The sequence below is a fragment of the Salvelinus fontinalis genome, chromosome 5 (assembly GCF_029448725.1).
Source record: "Salvelinus fontinalis isolate EN_2023a chromosome 5, ASM2944872v1, whole genome shotgun sequence".
Taxonomy (NCBI): domain Eukaryota; kingdom Metazoa; phylum Chordata; class Actinopteri; order Salmoniformes; family Salmonidae; genus Salvelinus; species Salvelinus fontinalis.
The window spans coordinates 13,183,264-13,203,789 of record NC_074669.1 but is presented as its reverse complement, the minus strand read 5'-3'; the positions used below and the strand labels follow the sequence as shown (position 1 = coordinate 13,203,789).

The following is a 20,526-nucleotide window of genomic DNA, read 5'->3' as shown; positions in this document are numbered from 1 at the left end:
TATTTAGCATACATCACCATGAAGAAAATGACATTCATATCCATAATTATGGATTTCTGTATACCGGTAGTACTGTAACGGCTTTCTTCCTGGGGTGAAGGAGAGGACCAAATGCAGCGCGGCTAGTGTTCAACATGATTTAATAAAGAAGAGACAATAACGTGAACACTATACAAAATAACAAATGTGAAAACCGAGACAGTCCTATCTGGTGCAGAACACAAAGACAGAAGACAACCACCCACAATCCCCAACACAAAACAAGCCACCTATATATGATTCTCAATCAGGGACAACGATTGACAGCTGCCTCTGATTGAGAACCATATTAGGCTGAACACAGAAACAGACAAACTAGACACACAACATAGAATGCCCACCCAGCTCACGTCCTGACCAACACTAAACAAGCAAAACACACAAGAACTATCGTGACAAGTACAGATCAGGGGCCAATGATGAAATTCCGTTACCACAATGTTACCGGGTGTAAATCCACTTCACTTAGTGTAGTTAAATAACCAAAATATATTTTTTCAACTTCAATGTGTCATGTCATAGCTGACACCAATTCTTCTGCAGACATCTTGAATGTTAATTCAGAGCAGATATAAAACAGTTTTGTGAAAACGTGGACACAAAATGGGAGATTTTACAAAAATTGTCTTACCAAACTTTGCGTCTGCACTGTTCTTCCAGTAAATGTTTTATAAATTGTCAGTGTAAATTGTTAAAATTAGTGGTATGGTTTGTTAAACTTTTAAATCAATGGTTTTTCTTTGGAATACATTTTAAGTGAAAAATCGGCGTCTCTGTGCAATTCCGTTACCATGGAATTGCCCGACCCCTGATATCCCTGACCTAGCCTAAAATAGACCAAGGGAATATATGGAAAGCGTCACCTTTGAGTTTTTATTCATCCAACAAATGTTCAACAACTAAACAATGAGGTAGAGGCAGGAGTTTGGTTTCTTTCTATACCTTTACTGTAAGAATATCATACAAAATACAATCAGTCATACAATCAGTAGGCTCAAGAGACAAGAGATACATTCTTGTTATTCAATACAAGTACATCTCTATACAGACATTTCTCTTTCTGATACCAGAAAACCATACTTGTCCATAAATAGTCATAAATGGGTTAGCCTTGATGTCTATCCAAGGCTACATGTACTGTACTGTATTGTATTGTATGCAGCTGTCTCCAAAACAGACCAGCTGCTTTCAGTAAGTGTGTACATATTCTGTAGTTAGTAGATGGTACAGTACAGTGCTGGATCCCATGGCCTGTTGTGTCTGCCAGTGTACGGTGAGTATTCTCTCTCTCTCTCTCTCTCTCTCTGTCTGTCTGTCTGTCTGTCTGTCTGTCTGTCTGTCTGTCTGTCTGTCTGTCTGTCTGTCTGTCTGTCTGTCTGTCTGTCTGTCTACCAACCAACCAGGGGGGTCAGTGTCCCTGGTCCTTGTGTGACATACTGAGGATAAGAAGTAACAGACCCTGTACCTCCTCGTCCATCCAGCCCTGAGGAAGATACAACACAAGTCTCATTCACATCCCCTCAGCTACACAACACTGACCCTATACTGATATGTCTTCAACAAAGGTGCATAGAGTTGTACTTACCTGTTCAGCAGCCAGTAGATGGGATCGGTACACAGCTATAACTTGTCTGTGCGTTCGTTCCCAATCCTGTAATAACATATACAATACAGTATGCTCAAGCAGTCTTTTAACCATGAACGTGAATAATGGTATATATTTTGGCTCATTGGTGCCCTCACTTGGATTTCCTTAGAGAGTACAGCCACTCTGTTCTGCAGTGACACCTGTTGTCCAAAGTTCCCAGGGTGGACTCTCTCAGACTGGGAGTGGGCGGAGGAGGAAAAGCCCAGAGGAGGACTCAGAGCCCCCACAGCCTCTTTCAGACAGAACACTTCCTTAGACAGCTCAATTATCTACACACAACAAGGGATGAAGGGAGATCATAGATCCCTTCATTTCCCAAGGTCATTTTCTCAGTTCCAAATCACACTCATGCCCTCACCCTTTGTCACTATGTATAGATATAAAAGAGTGTATAGCAATATGGCACCCAGCTTCCCAGAGGGCAAGGAACCTAACCCTTAAGATCTGGAAGAAGTGCCAGGGGGTAGGTTGCCTGACGACTCATACTGAATGTAATTTCGCTGCTCTATCTCTACATGCAGTGCATTTGGAAAGTATTTAGACCCTTTGACTTTTTCCACATTTTGTTACGTTACAGCCTTATTCTAAAATGGATTCAATATTTTTTCCCTCATCAATCTACAGTACCCCATAATGACAAAGCGAAAAAAGGTTTTTAGAAATGTTTGCATATATATATATATATAAAACAGAAATACCTTATTTACATAAGTATTCAGACCCTTTGCTATGAGACTTGAAATTGAGCTCAGGAGCATCCTGTTTCCATTGATCATCCTTGAGATGTTTCTACAACTTGGAGTCCACCTGTGGTAAATTAAATTGTTTGGACGTGATTTTGAAAGCCACACACCTCTCTACATAAGGTCCCACATTTGACAGTGCATGTCAGAGCAAAAGCCAAGCCATGAGGTTGAAGGAATTGTCCATAGAGCTCAGAGACAGAATTTTGTTGAGGCACAGATCTGGGGAAGAGTATCAAAACATTTCAGCAGCATTGAAGGTCCCCAAGAACACAGTGGCCTCCATCGTTCTTAAATGGAAGAAGTTTGGAACCAACAAGACTCTTCCTAGAGCTGGCCGCCCGGCCAAACAGCCATCGGGGGAGAAGAGCCTTGGTCAGGGATGTGACCAAGAACCCGATGGTCACTCTAACAGAGCTCCAGAGTTCCTCTGACGAGATAGGAGAAACTTCCAGAAGGACAGCCATCTCTGCAGCACTCCCCCAATCAGGCCTTTATGGTAGTGGCCAGACTGAAGCCACTCCTCAGTAAAAGGCACATGACAGCCCGCTTGGAGTTTGCCAAAAGGCACCTAAAGACTCTGACCATAAGAAACAAGATTCTCTGGTCTGATGAAACCAAGATTTAACTCTTTGGCCTGAATGACAAGCATCACGTCTGGAAGAAATATAGCACCATCCCTGCGGTGAAGCATGGTGGTGGCAGCATCATGCTATGTGGATGTTTTTCAGTACCAGGGACTGGGAGACTAGTCAGGATCGAGGAAAAGATGAACAGAGCAAAGTACAGAGAGATCCTTGATGAAAATCTGCTCCAGAGTGCTCAGGACCTCAGATTGGGGTTGCCAAGACAACACAGGAGTGGCTTCGGGACAAGTCTCTGAATGTCCTTCAGTGGCCCAGCCAGAGCCCGGACTTGAACCCGATCAAACATCTCTAAAGACCTGAAAATAGCTGTGCAGCGATGCTCCCCATCCAACCTAACAGAGCTGGAAAGGATCTGCAGAGAATAATTGAAGAAACTCCCCAAATACAGGTGTGCCAACCTTGTAGCGTCATACCCAAGAAGACTCGAATCACTGCCAAAGGTGCTTTAACAAAGTACTGAGTAAAGGGTCTGACTACTTATGTAAATGTCATGTTTCAGTTTTTATGTTTTATAAATGTGCAAAAATGTCTAAAAACCTGTTTTTGCTTTGTCATTATGGGGTATTGTGTGTAGATTGATGAGGGGAAAAAATTATTTTATACATTTTAGAATAAGACTAACGTAACAAAATGTGGAAAAAGTCAAGGGGTCTGAATACTTTCTGAATGCTTTCTGAATGCACTGTACACTCAGTCTGAGACCGCCACTGTAGAAGCTGTTTCTGCTGACGCAAAGTGAGGGGCGTTGTACAAAACAAGTCATCAGCGATTGGATCGTCTGTAACCAATCAGAGTATCAAAGCCAATTTCTATTTCCGAAATGCCGCTTTCCCACGTGTGTTCAGGCTCTGGCCCAACCCATCGGTTTTTGGGACCAATCAGAACGGTTTGAATGTGTTCGCATTCGAAAAGTCATCGGGGAGGAGATCAAATCCAGATTCCTCGTGTAGAATAAATGTTAGTTGGTGTGGTGTTTGACCAGAGTGAAGTGGCTGGGAAGCCAGGCGAAGGGGGAGGGGCTAGGGGTCGATTTTGAATAAAGGACAGTGTCGCTAAATTTTACTTCTATCATTTGTGTCTCAGTCTTACCTTGCGGTCATTCTCCTTGACCAGGGCCTGGGAGTCCTGGATGTCTTTGTGGAGCTCCTGGACGTGGCTGAACTGGGCCTGCAGGTTAGCCAGCTGCTGCTGCGCTGTGGCCAGCTGAGCCTCGGCCACCTGACACTCACTCTTATTAAACAGAGCCTCACGCTGCACCTGGAACACCTGTTGGGAGGGAGTCAGGGGAGAGGGGAGAGAGGGGGGAGTGAGGAGAGGTAAAGACAAGGGGAGGAGGGAGAGCACGTCGATGGCCATGAAAGGAAAGGCGGCAAGGAGATACTGTATAGAACACACACATAACTAATGCTAGGAGAAAGGAAGCCCTGGTACACATAAGTCCAATGTGTAGTCAGTAGCATGTGGCTTGTGGTTAACTCTTGAGTTAAGGTTTCAGTCTCTAACTTTGTTAAAATTCTCTGTATTTTGGTGAACAGGAACAAATACAACACACACCTCGGTGCAAGTCTTCTCGTGTTTGCGTGTGAGGTTGTTGAATTGGGCGGTGAATGCGTTGATCTCGGCCTGCAGTGAGAGGCGCTGGGACTCGTGGTCCTCCTTGGACACCAGGCCCTGTTCCACAGCCTTCTGGGACCTCAGGTCTCTCAGCTCTGTCTCCTTCACACGCAAAGCCTCCTTGGTCTCCGCTGCACTGTTCTCACTAGCCTGCAGGGAGCGCTGCAGCTCTGCCTGATACACAGCAGGGACAACAAACACAACATGAGGGTGCTTTCCTAGTACTTTTACTGTAGGCTACAGTAATTGATTGTGGGCCATACATGATGACGGAGGGGTTGTTATTAGTGCCAAATTATATTGATTGCACAACCCCATGATTTTTATCTAGATTATTAAATAAAAGCCTAATGTCCATTCACTTAGGACCTCAATGTAGTATGATTTGAGTCAAACAGCTCATTCTTGCTATTTGCTAGAATACCATTTGAAGCTAACCTTAACTTTGTCATGCTCCTCCCAGGGTATAAGGTCCTGTTGTGTGGCCTGTAGTTGGGCCTCCAGCCTGGCCGTCTCTGTCTGGGCGTGGCATCGCAAAGCCCTCTCCGCCTGCAGTTCCTGGGCTGTCTGGGCCAGCTGCTCCGACAGAGCTGTCAGCGTCTCTGTGTGTTGGGACAGGGGTACTGCATGTCTCAGGTGGAGGGTGTCCTGAGACCGACCCTCGCGCTCAGCATACAGACAGTCCGGCGCCTGAGCTGCTTCCTGCCTAGCCACCTCCAGTTCCTCCCTCACCCGTCTCAGAGAGCGCTCTGATATTAGAGAAGAAATATCACAGACGTAGAGAGTGCTCTTATTGGTGAGAAGTATCACCACGCAAAGCTAAGAAAGAGCTCTGATTGGACAGAACCCACTGGGCTCAGATGTTAATTCAACATCTATTCCACATTATTTGAATGTAATTTGTGGATAATGTGGAAACAACGTTGATTTAACCAATGTGTGCCCAGTTGGAAGTGAAAGCAAATTAATGGTTATAAACTAGTTATTTACAGCTTACCACCGTAATTAACTACAGTAAAATAATTTGTCCTTATGCCCCAAAGAGAGCAACATTTTTTGATAAGTGACAGAGAACATTATAATAGTGGAGTAGCCAGGTTTCCATCCAATTGGCGACAGATTTAATGCAAATATTTCCCACCAGAGATGTGTTTTCATCACACTGACTTGTTGCAGATAAAAGGCTGTGCATGATAAAGAAGTGCACATTAAAATAACTTTTGCGGTTAAAGTTAAATGGGTTTCCATTGCATTTTCAACTCTACCAAGGTTTTTTTTCACAAAAACCTTAAATGGCAAATGTTCCCACTCTGGTCTTGGAACAAGTGCTCTAGCCAACAGCTCGCAGATACAGTGCTGGTAGGCTAGTCTACATGATGAGATTATTATGGATAAAAGCAAGATCATTTTTGGGGTCAAACGGCAGCCCAGCATCAATCATCATGTCACCAGAATAAGGATATGGATATTGGATATTTATTGGAAATGAGCATCAAGCTCATCACCCTGAACTTTCACCAGCCTGTGAAGTTCATCATAACTTATTTCATCTGTAGCCTAATAAACTGCAATAAACCGAGTCACACAACATATCATTGCATGACTCCAAGTTTATTTCGATATGATGGTTATTATATCAATATTTATGCATAAAGGCTTTTCTGCCGATGTTTTTTGCATAATCAATTTTACAGACATAAAAAGAACCCACAATGTCGAACAAACAAATTGTCTGCAGACAATTATGAAATTGTTCCGGCATTTCCTGTTTCCAACAGCCCGGTCATTACTTTTTTCATGCATCAGGTAATTCATCTGCATGAAATGGTTGGATGGAAACCTGATTAGTAACAGGACACCAGGTTGACACCAGGAAAAAACACACCTGATGTGATGGAGGACTCTGACCCTTCCGACCTCTCTTCCTCATCTCCCTGACAGTGTGTGGGGCTGGGGGCCGTAGTCTCTCCAGCTCCAGTAGGGCCTTGTTCAGTCTCAGGCTGGCCTCGGACCTCTCCCTGGTCAGCTGCTCACACTGCAGACGCAGGGTAACCTGCACCTCGACCATCTCCGAACAGGGAACACAGTCCCTCAGCTCCCCCTCCAGCTCCACCACACAGACATGGAGCCTACGCAACACCTCTCCGTCTGGCTCTACCACTCTCTCCCTCTCCCAGCTCTCCCCGACACTTTGCTCTCCGCCAGGGTGGCCTCCAGTTCGCTCACCCTCTCCCTGAAGCTCCTCACCCTCTCACTCTCCCCTCCTCCGTCCTCCTTTTCAAACTCTTTTTCTGTTCCTTTCTTTTCCAGGGCTGCCTGTAGTTCCTAAACTTTCTTTCTCAGCTGTTTGACTGTGTCATTGTCCTCTGCGCTCTACCCCTCTCCCTCCCCCAGGCCCGCTCCCTCACCTTCTCTCTCAGCTGCTGCGTCTCCAGGCTCACCACCTCGCTGCTGCCCCTTGGGGTCTCTCTCTCACCCCCCATTCCCCCTGCCTGTTCCCCAGAATATACCCTCAGGTGCACCTGTTCTCTCAGCTCCTCCAGCTCAGACTGGGAGTGGGCCAGCTGCTCCTCCTTGCCACACAGCCTCTCCCTCAGCTCCTTACTGCTCTCATCTTCCGTCCCCTCCTTCCCCTTCCCCTCCTTCTCCTCCTCTGCCCCTGTCTCTCCCTCTCCTCCTCCCTCCATCGTCTCCTCACACCTGGAGGTGAAAAGAAATAAACATCAGAACTGAAGTGAAGTGAGAGGCTTACCTATGGTTGGCATATTGTGTTAGAATCTTCAATTACAATATTGTGGCTGGCAGGGTTCAAATTACATATTGCCTCTTAAATAGTGGGCTTAAAGACTGGACGAGTGTTAGGACTGGACGAGTGTTAATATGTTGAAGCCTTCTGGGGGTGTCCATGTTAATATATTACTGTAGTCCACCCCAGGGCACCTCTAAAAATTGAACTCTAACCTTAGTGAGGGATGTAAATGTGACATTTTAGTAATTTAGCAGATACTCTTATCCAGAGGGTATACAGTGGGGCTGGTGTTGTGGGTGATAATCCTTACCCCTCTCCCGCCATGCTGGAGGCCTCAGATGAAGCCTGGGCCTGGGAGTAGCGCTCCTGTAGAGCTTCAAACTCCCTCCTGAGGGAGTCACACAGAGCCCTGGAGACAAAGTCTGGGCCGGTTGTCTGCATGTCAGGGTCATCCTTCTCAAACATCTCCAGCATCTGCAAACCACACAAAATCACAGTACAGAAATAATCAGTAAGGGTTTTCTTTCTTCGCTAACAGTTGTGATGTGTATCTCATAAGTCAAGCATCCTATTTTGATGTCACAATTTTAAGTCCACATTCAGAGAACTGCTTCCTCTCCTCTTCCTTCATGACAGCTTCATAGTTAGCCTCTGTGCTGTACCACCATCCCTGCTGCACCTCACACACAGTCCCAGACAAACCCTCCAATGGTAGCCTGGTTATAACCAATGATTTATATATACAGTACACTAGATGGTTGATAGGAGGCGTGGTGTTGAAGCCACTGTGCCTCCATCTTGGCACACCCTTACCATTGTAAAAAATTGTTAGGAAGCTATAGAAATGCATTTATTAATGTCTACATTTGTTTTTGCCACATTTATTCTATTACAGACACATTAATACAAATAAAAAAATACATTAAAACATTTCCCTGAAAGTATAATTTTTAGAGATAACTAATGTTACTGTCCCCACTACAACAAAACGTAATTTTGACCTTTAAACATTTAATTGAAATACTGTAGGATTCCATTCATGCCTATGGAGGACTGTTACGTACTGGGGAGTGTCAATATGGGCGACCAGTGGCTTCAAAGCCTCTCAATGCCCAATACATAGCATCAGCAATCCAGGGTTTAAATACACAGAATACAAATATAAACGCAACATGTCAAATGTTGGTCCCATGTTTCATGAGCTAAAATAAAAGATGTTCCATACACACAAAAAAAGCTTATTTCTCTCAAATTGTCTGCACAAATTTGTTTACATCCCTGTCAGTGAGCATTTCTCCTTTACCAAGATAATCCATCCACCTGACAGGTGTGGCATATCAAGAAGCGGATTAAACAGCATGATCATTTCACAGGTGCACCTTGTGTTGGGGACAATAAAAGACAACTCTAAAATGTGCAGTTTTGTCACACAGCACAATGCCACAGATGTCTTAAGTTTTGAGGGAGCGTGCATTTGGCATGCTGACTGTAGGAATGTCCACCAGAGCTGTTGCTCTACTATAAACCGCCTCCAGTTTGGCAGTACGTCCAATGGGCCCTACACTTAACCACACCAGCCCAGGACCTCCACATCCTGCTTCTTCACCTGTGGGATCGTCTGAGACCAGCCACACGGACAGCTGATGAAACTGAGGAGTATTTCTATCCGTAATCAAGCTCTTTTGTAGGGAAAAACTCATTCTGATTGGCTGGGCCTGGCTCGCCAATGGGTGGGCCTGGCTCCCAAGTGGGTGGGCCAATGGCTGCGCCCCTGCCCAGTCGTGAAATCCATAGACTAGGGCCTAATGAATTTATTAGAATTGACCGATTTCCTTATATGAACTGTAACTAAGTAAAATCGTTGAAATTGATGCATGTTGCCTTCATATTTTTGTTCACTATACTATTCACATTTACATTACATTTAAGTCATTCAGCAGACGCTCTTATCCAGAGCGACTTACAAATTGGTGCGTTCACCTTATGACATCCAGTGGAACAGCCACTTTACAATAGTGCATCTAAATCTTTTAAGGGGGGGGGGGGGGGTCAGAAGGATTGCTTTATCCTATCCTAGGTATTCCTTAAAGAGGTGGGGTTTCAGGTGTCTCCGGAAGGTAGTGATTGACTCCGCTGTCCTGGCGTCGTGAGGGAGTTTGTTCCACCATTGGGGTGCCAGAGCAGCGAACAGTTTTGACTGGGCTGAGCGGGAACTGTACTTCCTCAGTGGTAGGGAGGCGAGCAGGCCAGAGGTGGATGAACGCAGTGCCCTTGTTTGGGTGTAGGGCCTGATCAGAGCCTGAAGGTACTGAGGTGCCGTTCCCCTCACAGCTCCGTAGGCAAGCACCATGGTCTTGTAGCGGATGCGAGCTTCAACTGGAAGCCAGTGGAGAGAGCGGAGGAGCGGGGTGACGTGAGAGAACTTGGGAAGGTTGAACACCAGACGGGCTGCGGCGTTCTGGATGAGTTGTAGGGGTTTAATGGCACAGGCAGGGAGCCCACAGCCAACAGCGAGTTGCAGTAATCCAGATGGGAGATGACAAGTGCCTGGATTAGGACCTGCGCCACTTCCTGTGTGAGGCAGGGTCGTACTCTGCGGATGTTGTAGAGCATGAACCTACAGGAACGGGCCACCGCCTTGATGTTAGTTGAGAACGACAGGGTGTTGTCCAGGATCACCCCAAGGTTCTTAGCGCTCTGGGAGGAGGACACAATGGAGTTGTCAACCGTGATGGCGAGATCATGGAACGGGCAGTTCTTCCCCGGGAGGAAGAGCAGCTCCGTCTTGCCGAGGTTCAGCTTGAGGTGGTGATCCGTCATCCACACTGATATGTCTGCCAGACATGCAGAGATGCGATTCGCCACCTGGTCATCAGAAGGGGGAAAGGAGAAGATTAATTGTGTGTCGTCTGCATAGCAATGATAGGAGAGACCATGTGAGGTTATGACAGAGCCAAGTGACTTGGTGTATAGCGAGAATAGGAGAGGGCCTAGAACCGAGCCCTGGGGGACACCAGTGGTGAGAGCACGTGGTGAGGAGACAGATTCTCGCCACGCCACCTGGTAGGAGCGACCTGTCAGGTAGGACGCAATCCAAGCGTGGGCCGCGCCGGAGATGCCCAACTCGGAGAGGGTGGAGAGGAGGATCTGATGGTTCACAGTATCGAAGGCAGCCGATAGGTCTAGAAGGATGAGAGCAGAGGAGAGAGAGTTAGCTTTAGCAGTGCGGAGCGCCTCCGTGATACAGAGAAGAGCAGTCTCAGTTGAATGACTAGTCTTGAAACCTGACTGATTTGGATCAAGAAGGTCATTCTGAGAGAGATAGCAGGAGAGCTGGCCAAGGACGGCACGTTCAAGAGTTTTGGAGAGAAAAGAAAGAAGGGATACTGGTCTGTAGTTGTTGACATCGGAGGGATCGAGTGTAGGTTTTTTCAGAAGGGGTGCAACTCTCGCTCTCTTGAAGACGGAAGGGACGTAGCCAGCGGTCAAGGATGAGTTGATGAGCGAGGTGAGGTAAGGGAGAAGGTCTCCGGAAATGGTCTGGAGAAGAGAGGAGGGGATAGGGTCAAGCGGGCAGGTTGTTGGGCGGCCGGCCGTCACAAGACGCGAGATTTCATCTGGAGAGAGAGGGGAGAAAGAGGTCAGAGCACAGGGTAGGGCAGTGTGCGCAGAACCAGCGGTGTCGTTTGACTTAGCAAACGAGGATCGGATGTCGTCGACCTTCTTTTCAAAATGGTTGACGAAGTCATCTGCAGAGAGGGAGGAGGGGGGGGGAGGGGGAGGAGGATTCAGGAGGGAGGAGAAGGTGGCAAAGAGCTTCCTAGGGTTAGAGGCAGATGCTTGGAATTTAGAGTGGTAGAAAGTGGCTTTAGCAGCAGAGACAGAAGAGGAAAATGTAGAGAGGAGGGAGTGAAAGGATGCCAGGTCCGCAGGGAGGCGAGTTTTCCTCCATTTCCGCTCGGCTGCCCGGAGCCCTGTTCTGTGAGCTCGCAATGAGTCGTCGAGCCACGGAGCGGGAGGGGAGGACCGAGCCGGCCTGGAGGATAGGGGACATAGAGAGTCAAAGGATGCAGAAAGGGAGGAGAGGAGGGTTGAGGAGGCAGAATCAGGAGATAGGTTGGAGAAGGTTTGAGCAGAGGGAAGAGATGATAGGATGGAAGAGGAGAGAGTAGCGGGGGAGAGAGAGCGAAGGTTGGGACGGCGCGATACCATCCGAGTAGGGGCAGTGTGGGAAGTGTTGGATGAGAGCGAGAGGGAAAAGGATACAAGGTAGTGGTCGGAGGCTTGGAGGGGAGTTGAAATGAGGTTAGTGGAAGAACAGCATCTAGTAAAGATGAGGTCAAGCGTATTGCCTGCCTTGTGAGTAGGGGGGGAAGGTGAGAGGGTGAGGTCAAAAGAGGAGAGGAGTGGAAAGAAGGAGGCAGAGAGGAATGAGTCAAAGGTAGACGTGGGGAGGTTAAAGTCACCCAGAACTGTGAGAGGTGAGCCGTCCTCAGGAAAGGAGCTTATCAAGGCATCAAGCTCATTGATGAACTCTCCGAGGGAACCTGGAGGGCGATAAATGATAAGGATGTTAAGCTTGAAAGGGCTGGTAACTGTGACAGCATGGAATTCAAAGGAGGCGATAGACAGTTGGGTAAGGGGAGAAAGAGAGAATGACCACTTGGGAGAGATGAGGATCCCGGTGCCACCACCCCGCTGACCAGAAGCTCTCGGGGTGTGCGAGAACACGTGGGCAGACGAAGAGAGAGCAGTAGGAGTAGCAGTGTTATCTGTGGTGATCCATGTTTCCGTCAGTGCCAAGAAGTCGAGGGACTGGAGGGAAGCATAGGCTGAGATGAACTCTGCCTTGTTGGCCACAGATCGGCAGTTCCAGAGGCTACCGGAGACCTGGAACTCCTCGTGGGTCGTGCGTGCTGGGACCACCAGGTTAGGGTGGCCGCAGCCACGCGGTGTGAAGCGTTTGTATGGTCTGTGCAGAGAGGAGAGAACAGGGATAGACAGACACATAGTTGACAGGCTACAGAAGAGGCTACGCTAATGCAAAGGAGATTGGAATGACAAGTGGACTACACGTCTCAAATGTTCAGAAAGTTACTACAGAAATTCACTACACATGGGCTGTAACCCTTTGTCCTAATTCTGTCTACTTGTACAGACCATGACCCAGTTAGTGAAGAAAGCCTGCACTAAGTCTCTGTGTGATGCTATTATTCTATTTATACCTGGGTACTGCTTCATCATAGACCTATAAAGTGGTAATATGACAAACGGTCCAATCTGACGCTGTTCAGCCATCCTTGAACCAGTCCATCAACATCATCATCATCTGCTGACTGGGACTTCTCTGGTCTGGATGACCTTTTGATAACCCCATTTTTATCAATGAATCAGCTGATGGCGTGTATGTGTGTGTGTGTGTGTTCTTACCTGCACTTTGAGGACCAGCTCCTGGTTCTGTGAGGTCAGCTCATCCACCTGTCTGCATAGCTCAGCCACAGTGTCTGGGTCTGCAGGACCAGGAGAGGTGGAGTTCGGGGAGTCTGCCTCCTCCTCGTCCAGAGCAGAGGAAGACTCTCTGGACCGCCTGGAGAGCAGCTTCTCAGCACCTTCAAGATATACGGGGTAAATCAATGTCATATTTTGTCAAACACATTGCAAAACATCAGCCAATACCATGGCAGTAGAATTTGAGTGAAAATCATCATCTAGTTATGATGTATGACTCATTAGGGTTCTACAACCTAGTCCATACATCCATACAACATTTGGTCCATTTAACAAATATACAAATGCCGTATCTTAATTTGATCATCCTGTTGTTGCAGGAAATGCAAGCTTGTAGTGTATTTGGGGTTTAAAAAGGCTTCCAAAGTTGGTAATTTCCTCTTTATTTCAGACATGATTTGCTCAAACAAAAAATGTATTAAACCCTACAAACAATGTCCATTAATTATAATCCACATAATAATTCACATTTCCTGTTGCTGCAGGATAATTTTTCTGCTGTAAAAAACTGGGACAAAAATTAAGATACGGCATCTGTAACAATTTGCCAGCAGTATTCCCTCTCTCCCCCCACACACACCTGGGAAGTCCAGTATGTCATCATCTGAGTCACTGGCTCCGATCACCTGCCTTCAGCTCCTCCAGCTCAGTCTGTAGCCTGTCCCGCTCTGCCTCCGCCTGTTCCAGACACTCTCTCAGCTGGGTCAGCTAGCACAGGCAGACAGTGAGTGCACAGCTATTACCAGATTTCTAACATCCTTTCAGATATATGAGAAGTTTCCAAGGAATGGGGGTTTGAGCTTGATCCAAAGCTGGGAAATGAACCGTGCATGCAGTACCTCCTCCACGGCAGTGGGTGCGCTGTTCTGCTGCTGCTCCAGACCTTTAATCTTCTGGAGCAGACGCCCCCTTTCCAGACGCAGCCTTCGGATCTCCTCAAAAACCTCCTCATTCTCTATCACAGACACACACAAGGAAATGCATATCAGTAGTATCACAGTCAAACAGCAGCACCATACTCATTAGCAGTCTCAAATTTAATACAGTAGATAGTGATTCACTATGTATTGTCTGTTACTTTAGTCATGAATACTGCTATTCAAAATTGATATCTAAAGATTAATCCTTTGAATTGAGTTGTGTTGAGTTGTATACCATAAATATAAGCCTATTTTATCTCCTGTATGCTTAGGTGCTATGCCTACAGTATGCCGTGGCAGGGGAAGTAACTCACGAGGTTGGCCTGATTAGAGCGCCGTGTCTCTGGAGACTGAGCTGAGGGAGAGGCAGGGGGAGGAGAGCTCTGGGGTGCAGGAGAAGGCAGGGATGGAGAGTCCCTGAACATTGTTATTAAAGTTAGTATGATTATGATCATCACAGCCTAGCATAAGTTAGAGTTAGTAAGAATCATATAGAAAGTATTTTGTAAAAACTGTGCCATCCATCTCTGGAGTTGGCCTCGTACCTGGGGAGGGGAGCGAGGTGGAGGAGGGGCTTTCCTCTTGCGGGGGGTGGTCCCCCTGGCAGAGGAGGGGGAGGTGGGGGCTGCCTCTGGAGACACAGACAAGCAGAAGGAACAGGGGAACAGGTGAGAAATAGCAGCAAGGACAAAAGCAAAGCCAGGCAGTACTGTAGCCCAAAATGTTGTGAAATTAGCTTTTAATGTGTGATGTTACTTCAGCTGTTGTTGTTCAAAAGATATTGTTGTAGATTGAAAATGGGATAAGAAGTTGGTGTTCCTTCTTATGTTGTAAATTCTATTATGTACAATCTAGAAATAGTTGCGTTAGGTTTTCACATGTACTGAATGTGTAGTGAGTGAAAATGAAAAGCTGAGTGGTCAGTTACCTCCTCGCCATTGCCCTCAGTGGCTATGTATACATGGGGAGAGACAAACGGCAAATCCGTTTAACCTCTGGTCCATTGAGATTCAATACACCCGCATGCACGCACACGCACATACACACTGTAGTTATAGCTAAGAAGCATACCGGCCCATAAAAATCCTCCTATATATCGTAGCACTCAGTATAACACCAAACAGCCCTACTGTAAGCTGTAAGACACAAGAGTCCTCATATATCACATATACCTCATATATCTGCTTCCATTCATCTCCATTTCAAACAAAGCACACATCTGTTTCTCGTAAATCACCAAGCCTTTGTTTGAAGATAAAAGTGCAGCAAGCCTCTGTTTCAGGCTTTTACAATTACCCCCAGCTGTCCCCTTTACTTCATCCACTTCCTCACATTACAGCCATTTCCTGGGGGACCAGAGAAGGGCCATAGACCAGGCCATAGAATTACAACTGATAGAAAGGATTATGCTCCATGGGTTCTGGTACAGTACATTAAATAGCATACAAAGTGTTGTAGTAGTTGCCAATGCTAATTAATTGAACATTTGAAATTGGCCCCTGGTATAACCAGCAGGGAATGTGGTCTGTTCTATCAATTATAATTATATCCACCATTCTACCAGGGCCCAGAATGGAGCCCCAGATTGGACCTAAAGGGTAGCAGAGCAAGGTTGTGCTCAACTTAATTTCAAGTCAGTTCAGTCAAGAAATGGATTGAAGTTCCAACTCAACAAATATTCGAATTTAAAGGGAATTGAGCCAAACCCTGCTTCAGTCAGCAGGTGAGACATCAAGAGGTTACCATGGGTTACCTGGAAGACAGTTCTGCAGAAGCTGTGCAATGCGCTGGTTGCCGGCGGTTTCGCCGTAGTGGGCTGCGTCGTGTCCGAAGGCGTCGGCCAGCTGTGGGTTAGCCCCCCCCCCCTCCCCCCCCTTAGCAACACCTCCACTGTCTCTGCACTGTCACTCTTACAGGCCAGCATCAGGGCTGACCTACAACACAAAAACCAGGACATACTTTTTTTCACCAAATCTCTATGTTTGATGCAAATGGAATGTGTCCAGACCCTTTTTTGCAATTTTACTTGGTTTCGAGAAACTTACCCCACCAGTGATAGACTTCCCCATGCTCGTTCTACAGATTCAGGGGCAGACATCAAACCTGAACAAAGGCTCCAAAAACACCCAGACACATCCTTTTAGAAATGGCAACGCTCTCAGTATAGTGACGCAGGTCTTCAGATGTTGTACATATGACATTTTGTCATTCCAAACTTTATCCGCAACTTTATATTCCATTTTGTTGGACTTGAGCGATACATTTCCGTGCACGTTCTTTCTCGTTTCCCGTATCACCACAATGGGAATGAGAAAACCTGTGCGTTTTCGACCACAGTAATGTATTGGGTTTATGGAGCCTTTGTTCATGTTTCTCTGCCCCTGCAACAGCAGAAAGAGCATGAGGAAGTATATTGCTTTTGGGGTAAGTTTCTCAAAACCAAGTGAAATCGCAAAAACATTGTCTGCACACCTAACATGTCTTTACAAAAACAAAGTGAACTTGACCTTTCAGTTGTGTTCACAGTTTGTCTTGCATAAGTCAATCTAATGTTGAATTACCTGCCATGGTTGTCCTATATGTTGGGGTTGGCCCCTCTGTCCAACAGGAAAGCACACAGCTCCACTCTGCTCATCTGGGCTCCTAGGGTCAGCGGGCTCACTCCATCCTGAGATAGACGAGACCACAATGGCTTAACATGGTTGATTGAATCACATTATAGTGCTTGGCTGTAACAAAACCCTGCACACCCTGTAGTTCTCCAGGACCTGGCTTGGTGATTGTTGCTGTACAGAGGCAGTCTAAAGCCTACGCCACTTACCCCATCCTGGGCATCCAGACTGGCCTTACAGTCCCACAGAGTCTCAGTGCAGGACAAGCAGCCGCTCACAGCTGCAGGAAGATGGGCAGACACCATAGGTAGACAAATGGAAGGTATTTAAAAGTTGGGTTGTTTACAGTGTTACACAGATGGTGCTGTAATCAATTGCATTATAGCTAGGGCATTGCATACCTGCGTGATGCAACACTGTCTGACCAAAGCTGTCTGTGGAATCTACAGGCAATCTCTCCTGTGGGAGTATGAGACGTATTCACCAAAAATGTATGATAACTGCATACCTTATTTTCTATGTATTATAGTAATGTTAACTATGTCTGTCTGCTGTACCTGTAATAGTCTCTTCAGGCACTCAGGCTGGCCGTTCTTGGCTACTAGGTGAATGGCACTGAAGCCTTGAAGTTGATAAGGCCATCACCAAGCGAGAGAGGGAATGAATGAGTTAACAAAAACAAATTGCAAGAGAGCATGTTATAGAAAAAGGAGGAAGGGAAGCGCTACTAAGGTACACTATAGTACATTTTGGTAGATAGAAGGTGCTCTTTGGTAAAAGGTGTAAATTGGTCATCAAAAAGAAAGGAAGACCAAGGCACTCTTCATATAATTAATTAGAATGCCTTTATTAGTATGGCATGTTCAATAGAAACAAAGTTGTTTAAAAACAAAGAGCATGTTATAATTGAGATAATGAACTTTGAATATGTTGTTTTGACCAATTATAGCCACAAAGCATTACCTTGGCGATCAGTGACACTAAACATGTTAACATGTTCACTGAATGAGACTGTCGTCTCACCTGAGCCATCTGTCACATTAATGTCTGGCCCGTGAGCCAGGATGACCTCCAGACAGTCCAGATGACCCTGAGACGCACAGAGGTGGAACCTACCAGGAAGAGAATAACACTGGTTATGAATATAACCAACAAGAAGATCATCAACACTAATAATGACAACAAAGAAAGTAGAAAATATTTAAACTCTTTACCCTCTCTCACTGACAGTTTGAACATAAAGGGATGTTTCGTGGACACATTTAAACCTAGTCCTAGACTAACAAGCAAGTTCAATAACGATTCTCCATTGAAAGTACTTCTTAGTCCAAGACTAGGCTTAACCTGTGTCAGGGAAACTGGCCCTAAGTGTTTGGTACTTTTGGTACGCTGACTTCCCCTCTGCATCCAGTTAGGTGGGGCAGAGTCCCTTCTTCACGATCAGAGCAGCTACTTTGTCAGGTTCGTTCTGCCCTACAGCCATCACTCTTACTCCAGTCCTGGCTCTGAGGGGACAGACGGGTCATAACCCGGTCACAACCTGGGGCTGATCAGAGCTAACCAAATGACTGTACATGCTGTACTATACAGAGTAGACCCTGACCCCCTATCTGATTACACACTGTACAAAGGTCTGAGTGATGACTAACCATACAGTAGGTCTAGATGAGACACTACTAAATCTAATACTGCGTATCTCATCGAAGTGAAATGAAGACGGACATACAGTACCATCTGCTTGCTTTTATGGTAACATTCCACACAGTGCACAAAATCACTTTCAACTGTTTTTTCCAGAAAAAGTAACCCTTTGAGAGAAAGAACAATGAAAAGACAGCTCAGGTCAAACGGAGAGGGATACCTACCACCAGTAAGCTGAAACAAGGACAGAAATAACGCTTCATCAGGCTCAGAGCTGACGAGCCATAGAGCCAAAGAGCTGTCCACTGTCTGACCAAAATACTGACACACAAACATACACTACTCAACTACTCACAGGCCTCAAACACACCGTCAGAGTTGCACACCAACTTTGCACTAAATGACAAAGCATAAATACACAGTATAACTACACAGACAACCAATAACCCACTTGCACAAAGCAGAACAGAAGAAATGTATGACAGGAGAGTCGTGATGATGATGCTACATAAACATGAAGTCTATACATCCCTGTACAAACAGAAGACCACTGCTCTAGCCCTCTGAGTCTCACAACAATATAGCTCTCCATATGCAGTGCTTTGCTCTCTCAGCCAAAACACCCTCCCCTCTTCCTGCCCTGCTGTTAATGCTCTCAGGGACCTACATACTCTGTCTACAGTCTCAATCTGGCACGCACTGTCTCTCTCTCACACACCATCTCCCTCTTTCTGTTCCCTTCTTATTTCACACCCCAGCCAAGTACTGTCTTCTCTTCCCACTCCTCTCACAGTCTGTCCATTTGTTTCAGTCAGCTCTCTCCCTCTCTGTGCGGTCCTATTTGGGCTAGGCAGTCCCTCTCTCTCTGGACCTACTGTATGTCTGCCAGGAGAAGACGAAGGCTCAGCAGAAAGAGGAGAACAGAGCTGGCTGGTACAGGGCTGGTAGTGCCAGGGTAGGGCAGGAAGGACACGCTGATAGAATAATAACATCCTGAATCATCTCTCGTCTGACCTGGATGCAGCCATTTACATAATTATAATTGATTTTCACAATAAGTGTAAAAATATAATGTATTCTTTTATTAAACTGAGATAAGGCCATAACGTTTCTTGCTATATCCATTTGTTTGCATTATACACTGAGTGTACAAAACGACGGCCTACCAAGAGAAAAAATGCACCCTGCGAGGACAGGGGCTGGGATTAAATATACAGTTGAAGTTGGAAGTTTACATACACCTTAGCCAAATACATTTAAACTCCGTTTTTCACAACTCCTGACATTTAATACTAGTACAAATTCCCTGTCTTAGGTCAGTTAGGATCACCATTCTATTTTAAGAATGTCAGAATAATAGAAGAGAGGATTATTTATTTCACCTTTTATTTCTTTCATCACATTCCCAGTGGGTCAGAAGTTTACATACACTCAATTAGTATTTGGAAGCATTGCCTTAAAATTGTTTAACTTGGGTCAAACGTTTTGGGAAGCCTTCCACAAGCTTTCCACAATAAGTTGGGTGAATTTTGGCCCATTCCTCCTGACAAAGCTAACAGAGTCAGGTTTTTAGACCTCCTTGCCCGCACAAGCTTTTTCAGTTCTGCCCACAAATGTTCTATAGGATTGAGGTCAGGGCCTTGTGATGGCCACTCCAATACCGTGACTTTGTCCTTAAGCCATTTTGCCACAACTTTGGAAGTATGCTTGGGGTCATTGTTCATTTGGAAGACCCATTTGCGACCAAGCTTTAACTTCGTGACTGATGTCTTGAGATGTTGCTTCAATATATCCACATAATTTTCCATCCTCATGATGCCATCTATTTTGTGAAGTGCACCAGTCCCTCCTGCAGCAAAGCACCCCCACAACATGATGCTGCCACCCCCGTGCTTCACGGTTGGGATGGTGTTCTTCGGTTTGCATGCCTCCCCCTTTTTCCTCCAAACATAACGATGGTCATTATGCTCAAACAGTTCTATTTTTGTTTCATCAGACCAGAGGACATTTCTCCAAAAAGTACGATCTTTGTCCCCATGTGCAGTTGCAAACCGTAGTCTGGCTTTTTTATGGCAGTTTTGGAGTAGTGGCTTCTTCCTTGCTGAGCAGCCTTTCAGGTTATGTCGATATAGGACTCGTTTTACTGTGGGTATAGATACTTTGTACCGGTTTCCTCCAGCATCTTCACAAGGTCCTTTGCTGTTGTTCTGGGATTGATTTGCACTTTTCGCACCAAAGTACGTTCATCTCTAGGAGACAGTTTATACTTGCGTACTACTGTATGAACGTGGTACCTTCAGGCATTTGGAAATTGCTCCCAAGGATGAACCAGACTTGTGGAGGTCTACAATTTTTTTCTGAGGTCTTGGCTGATTTCTTTTCATTTTACCATGATGTTAAGCAAA

At 45.9% G+C, this 20,526-nt stretch overlaps 1 pseudogene; it reads right to left on the bottom strand.

Moving 5' to 3' along the window:
* Positions 1-853: 853 nt before the first annotated feature.
* LOC129855146 (ankyrin repeat domain-containing protein 24-like) lies at positions 854-18,448 on the bottom strand (annotated as a pseudogene).
* Between the last annotated feature and the right edge of the window lie 2,078 nt (positions 18,449-20,526).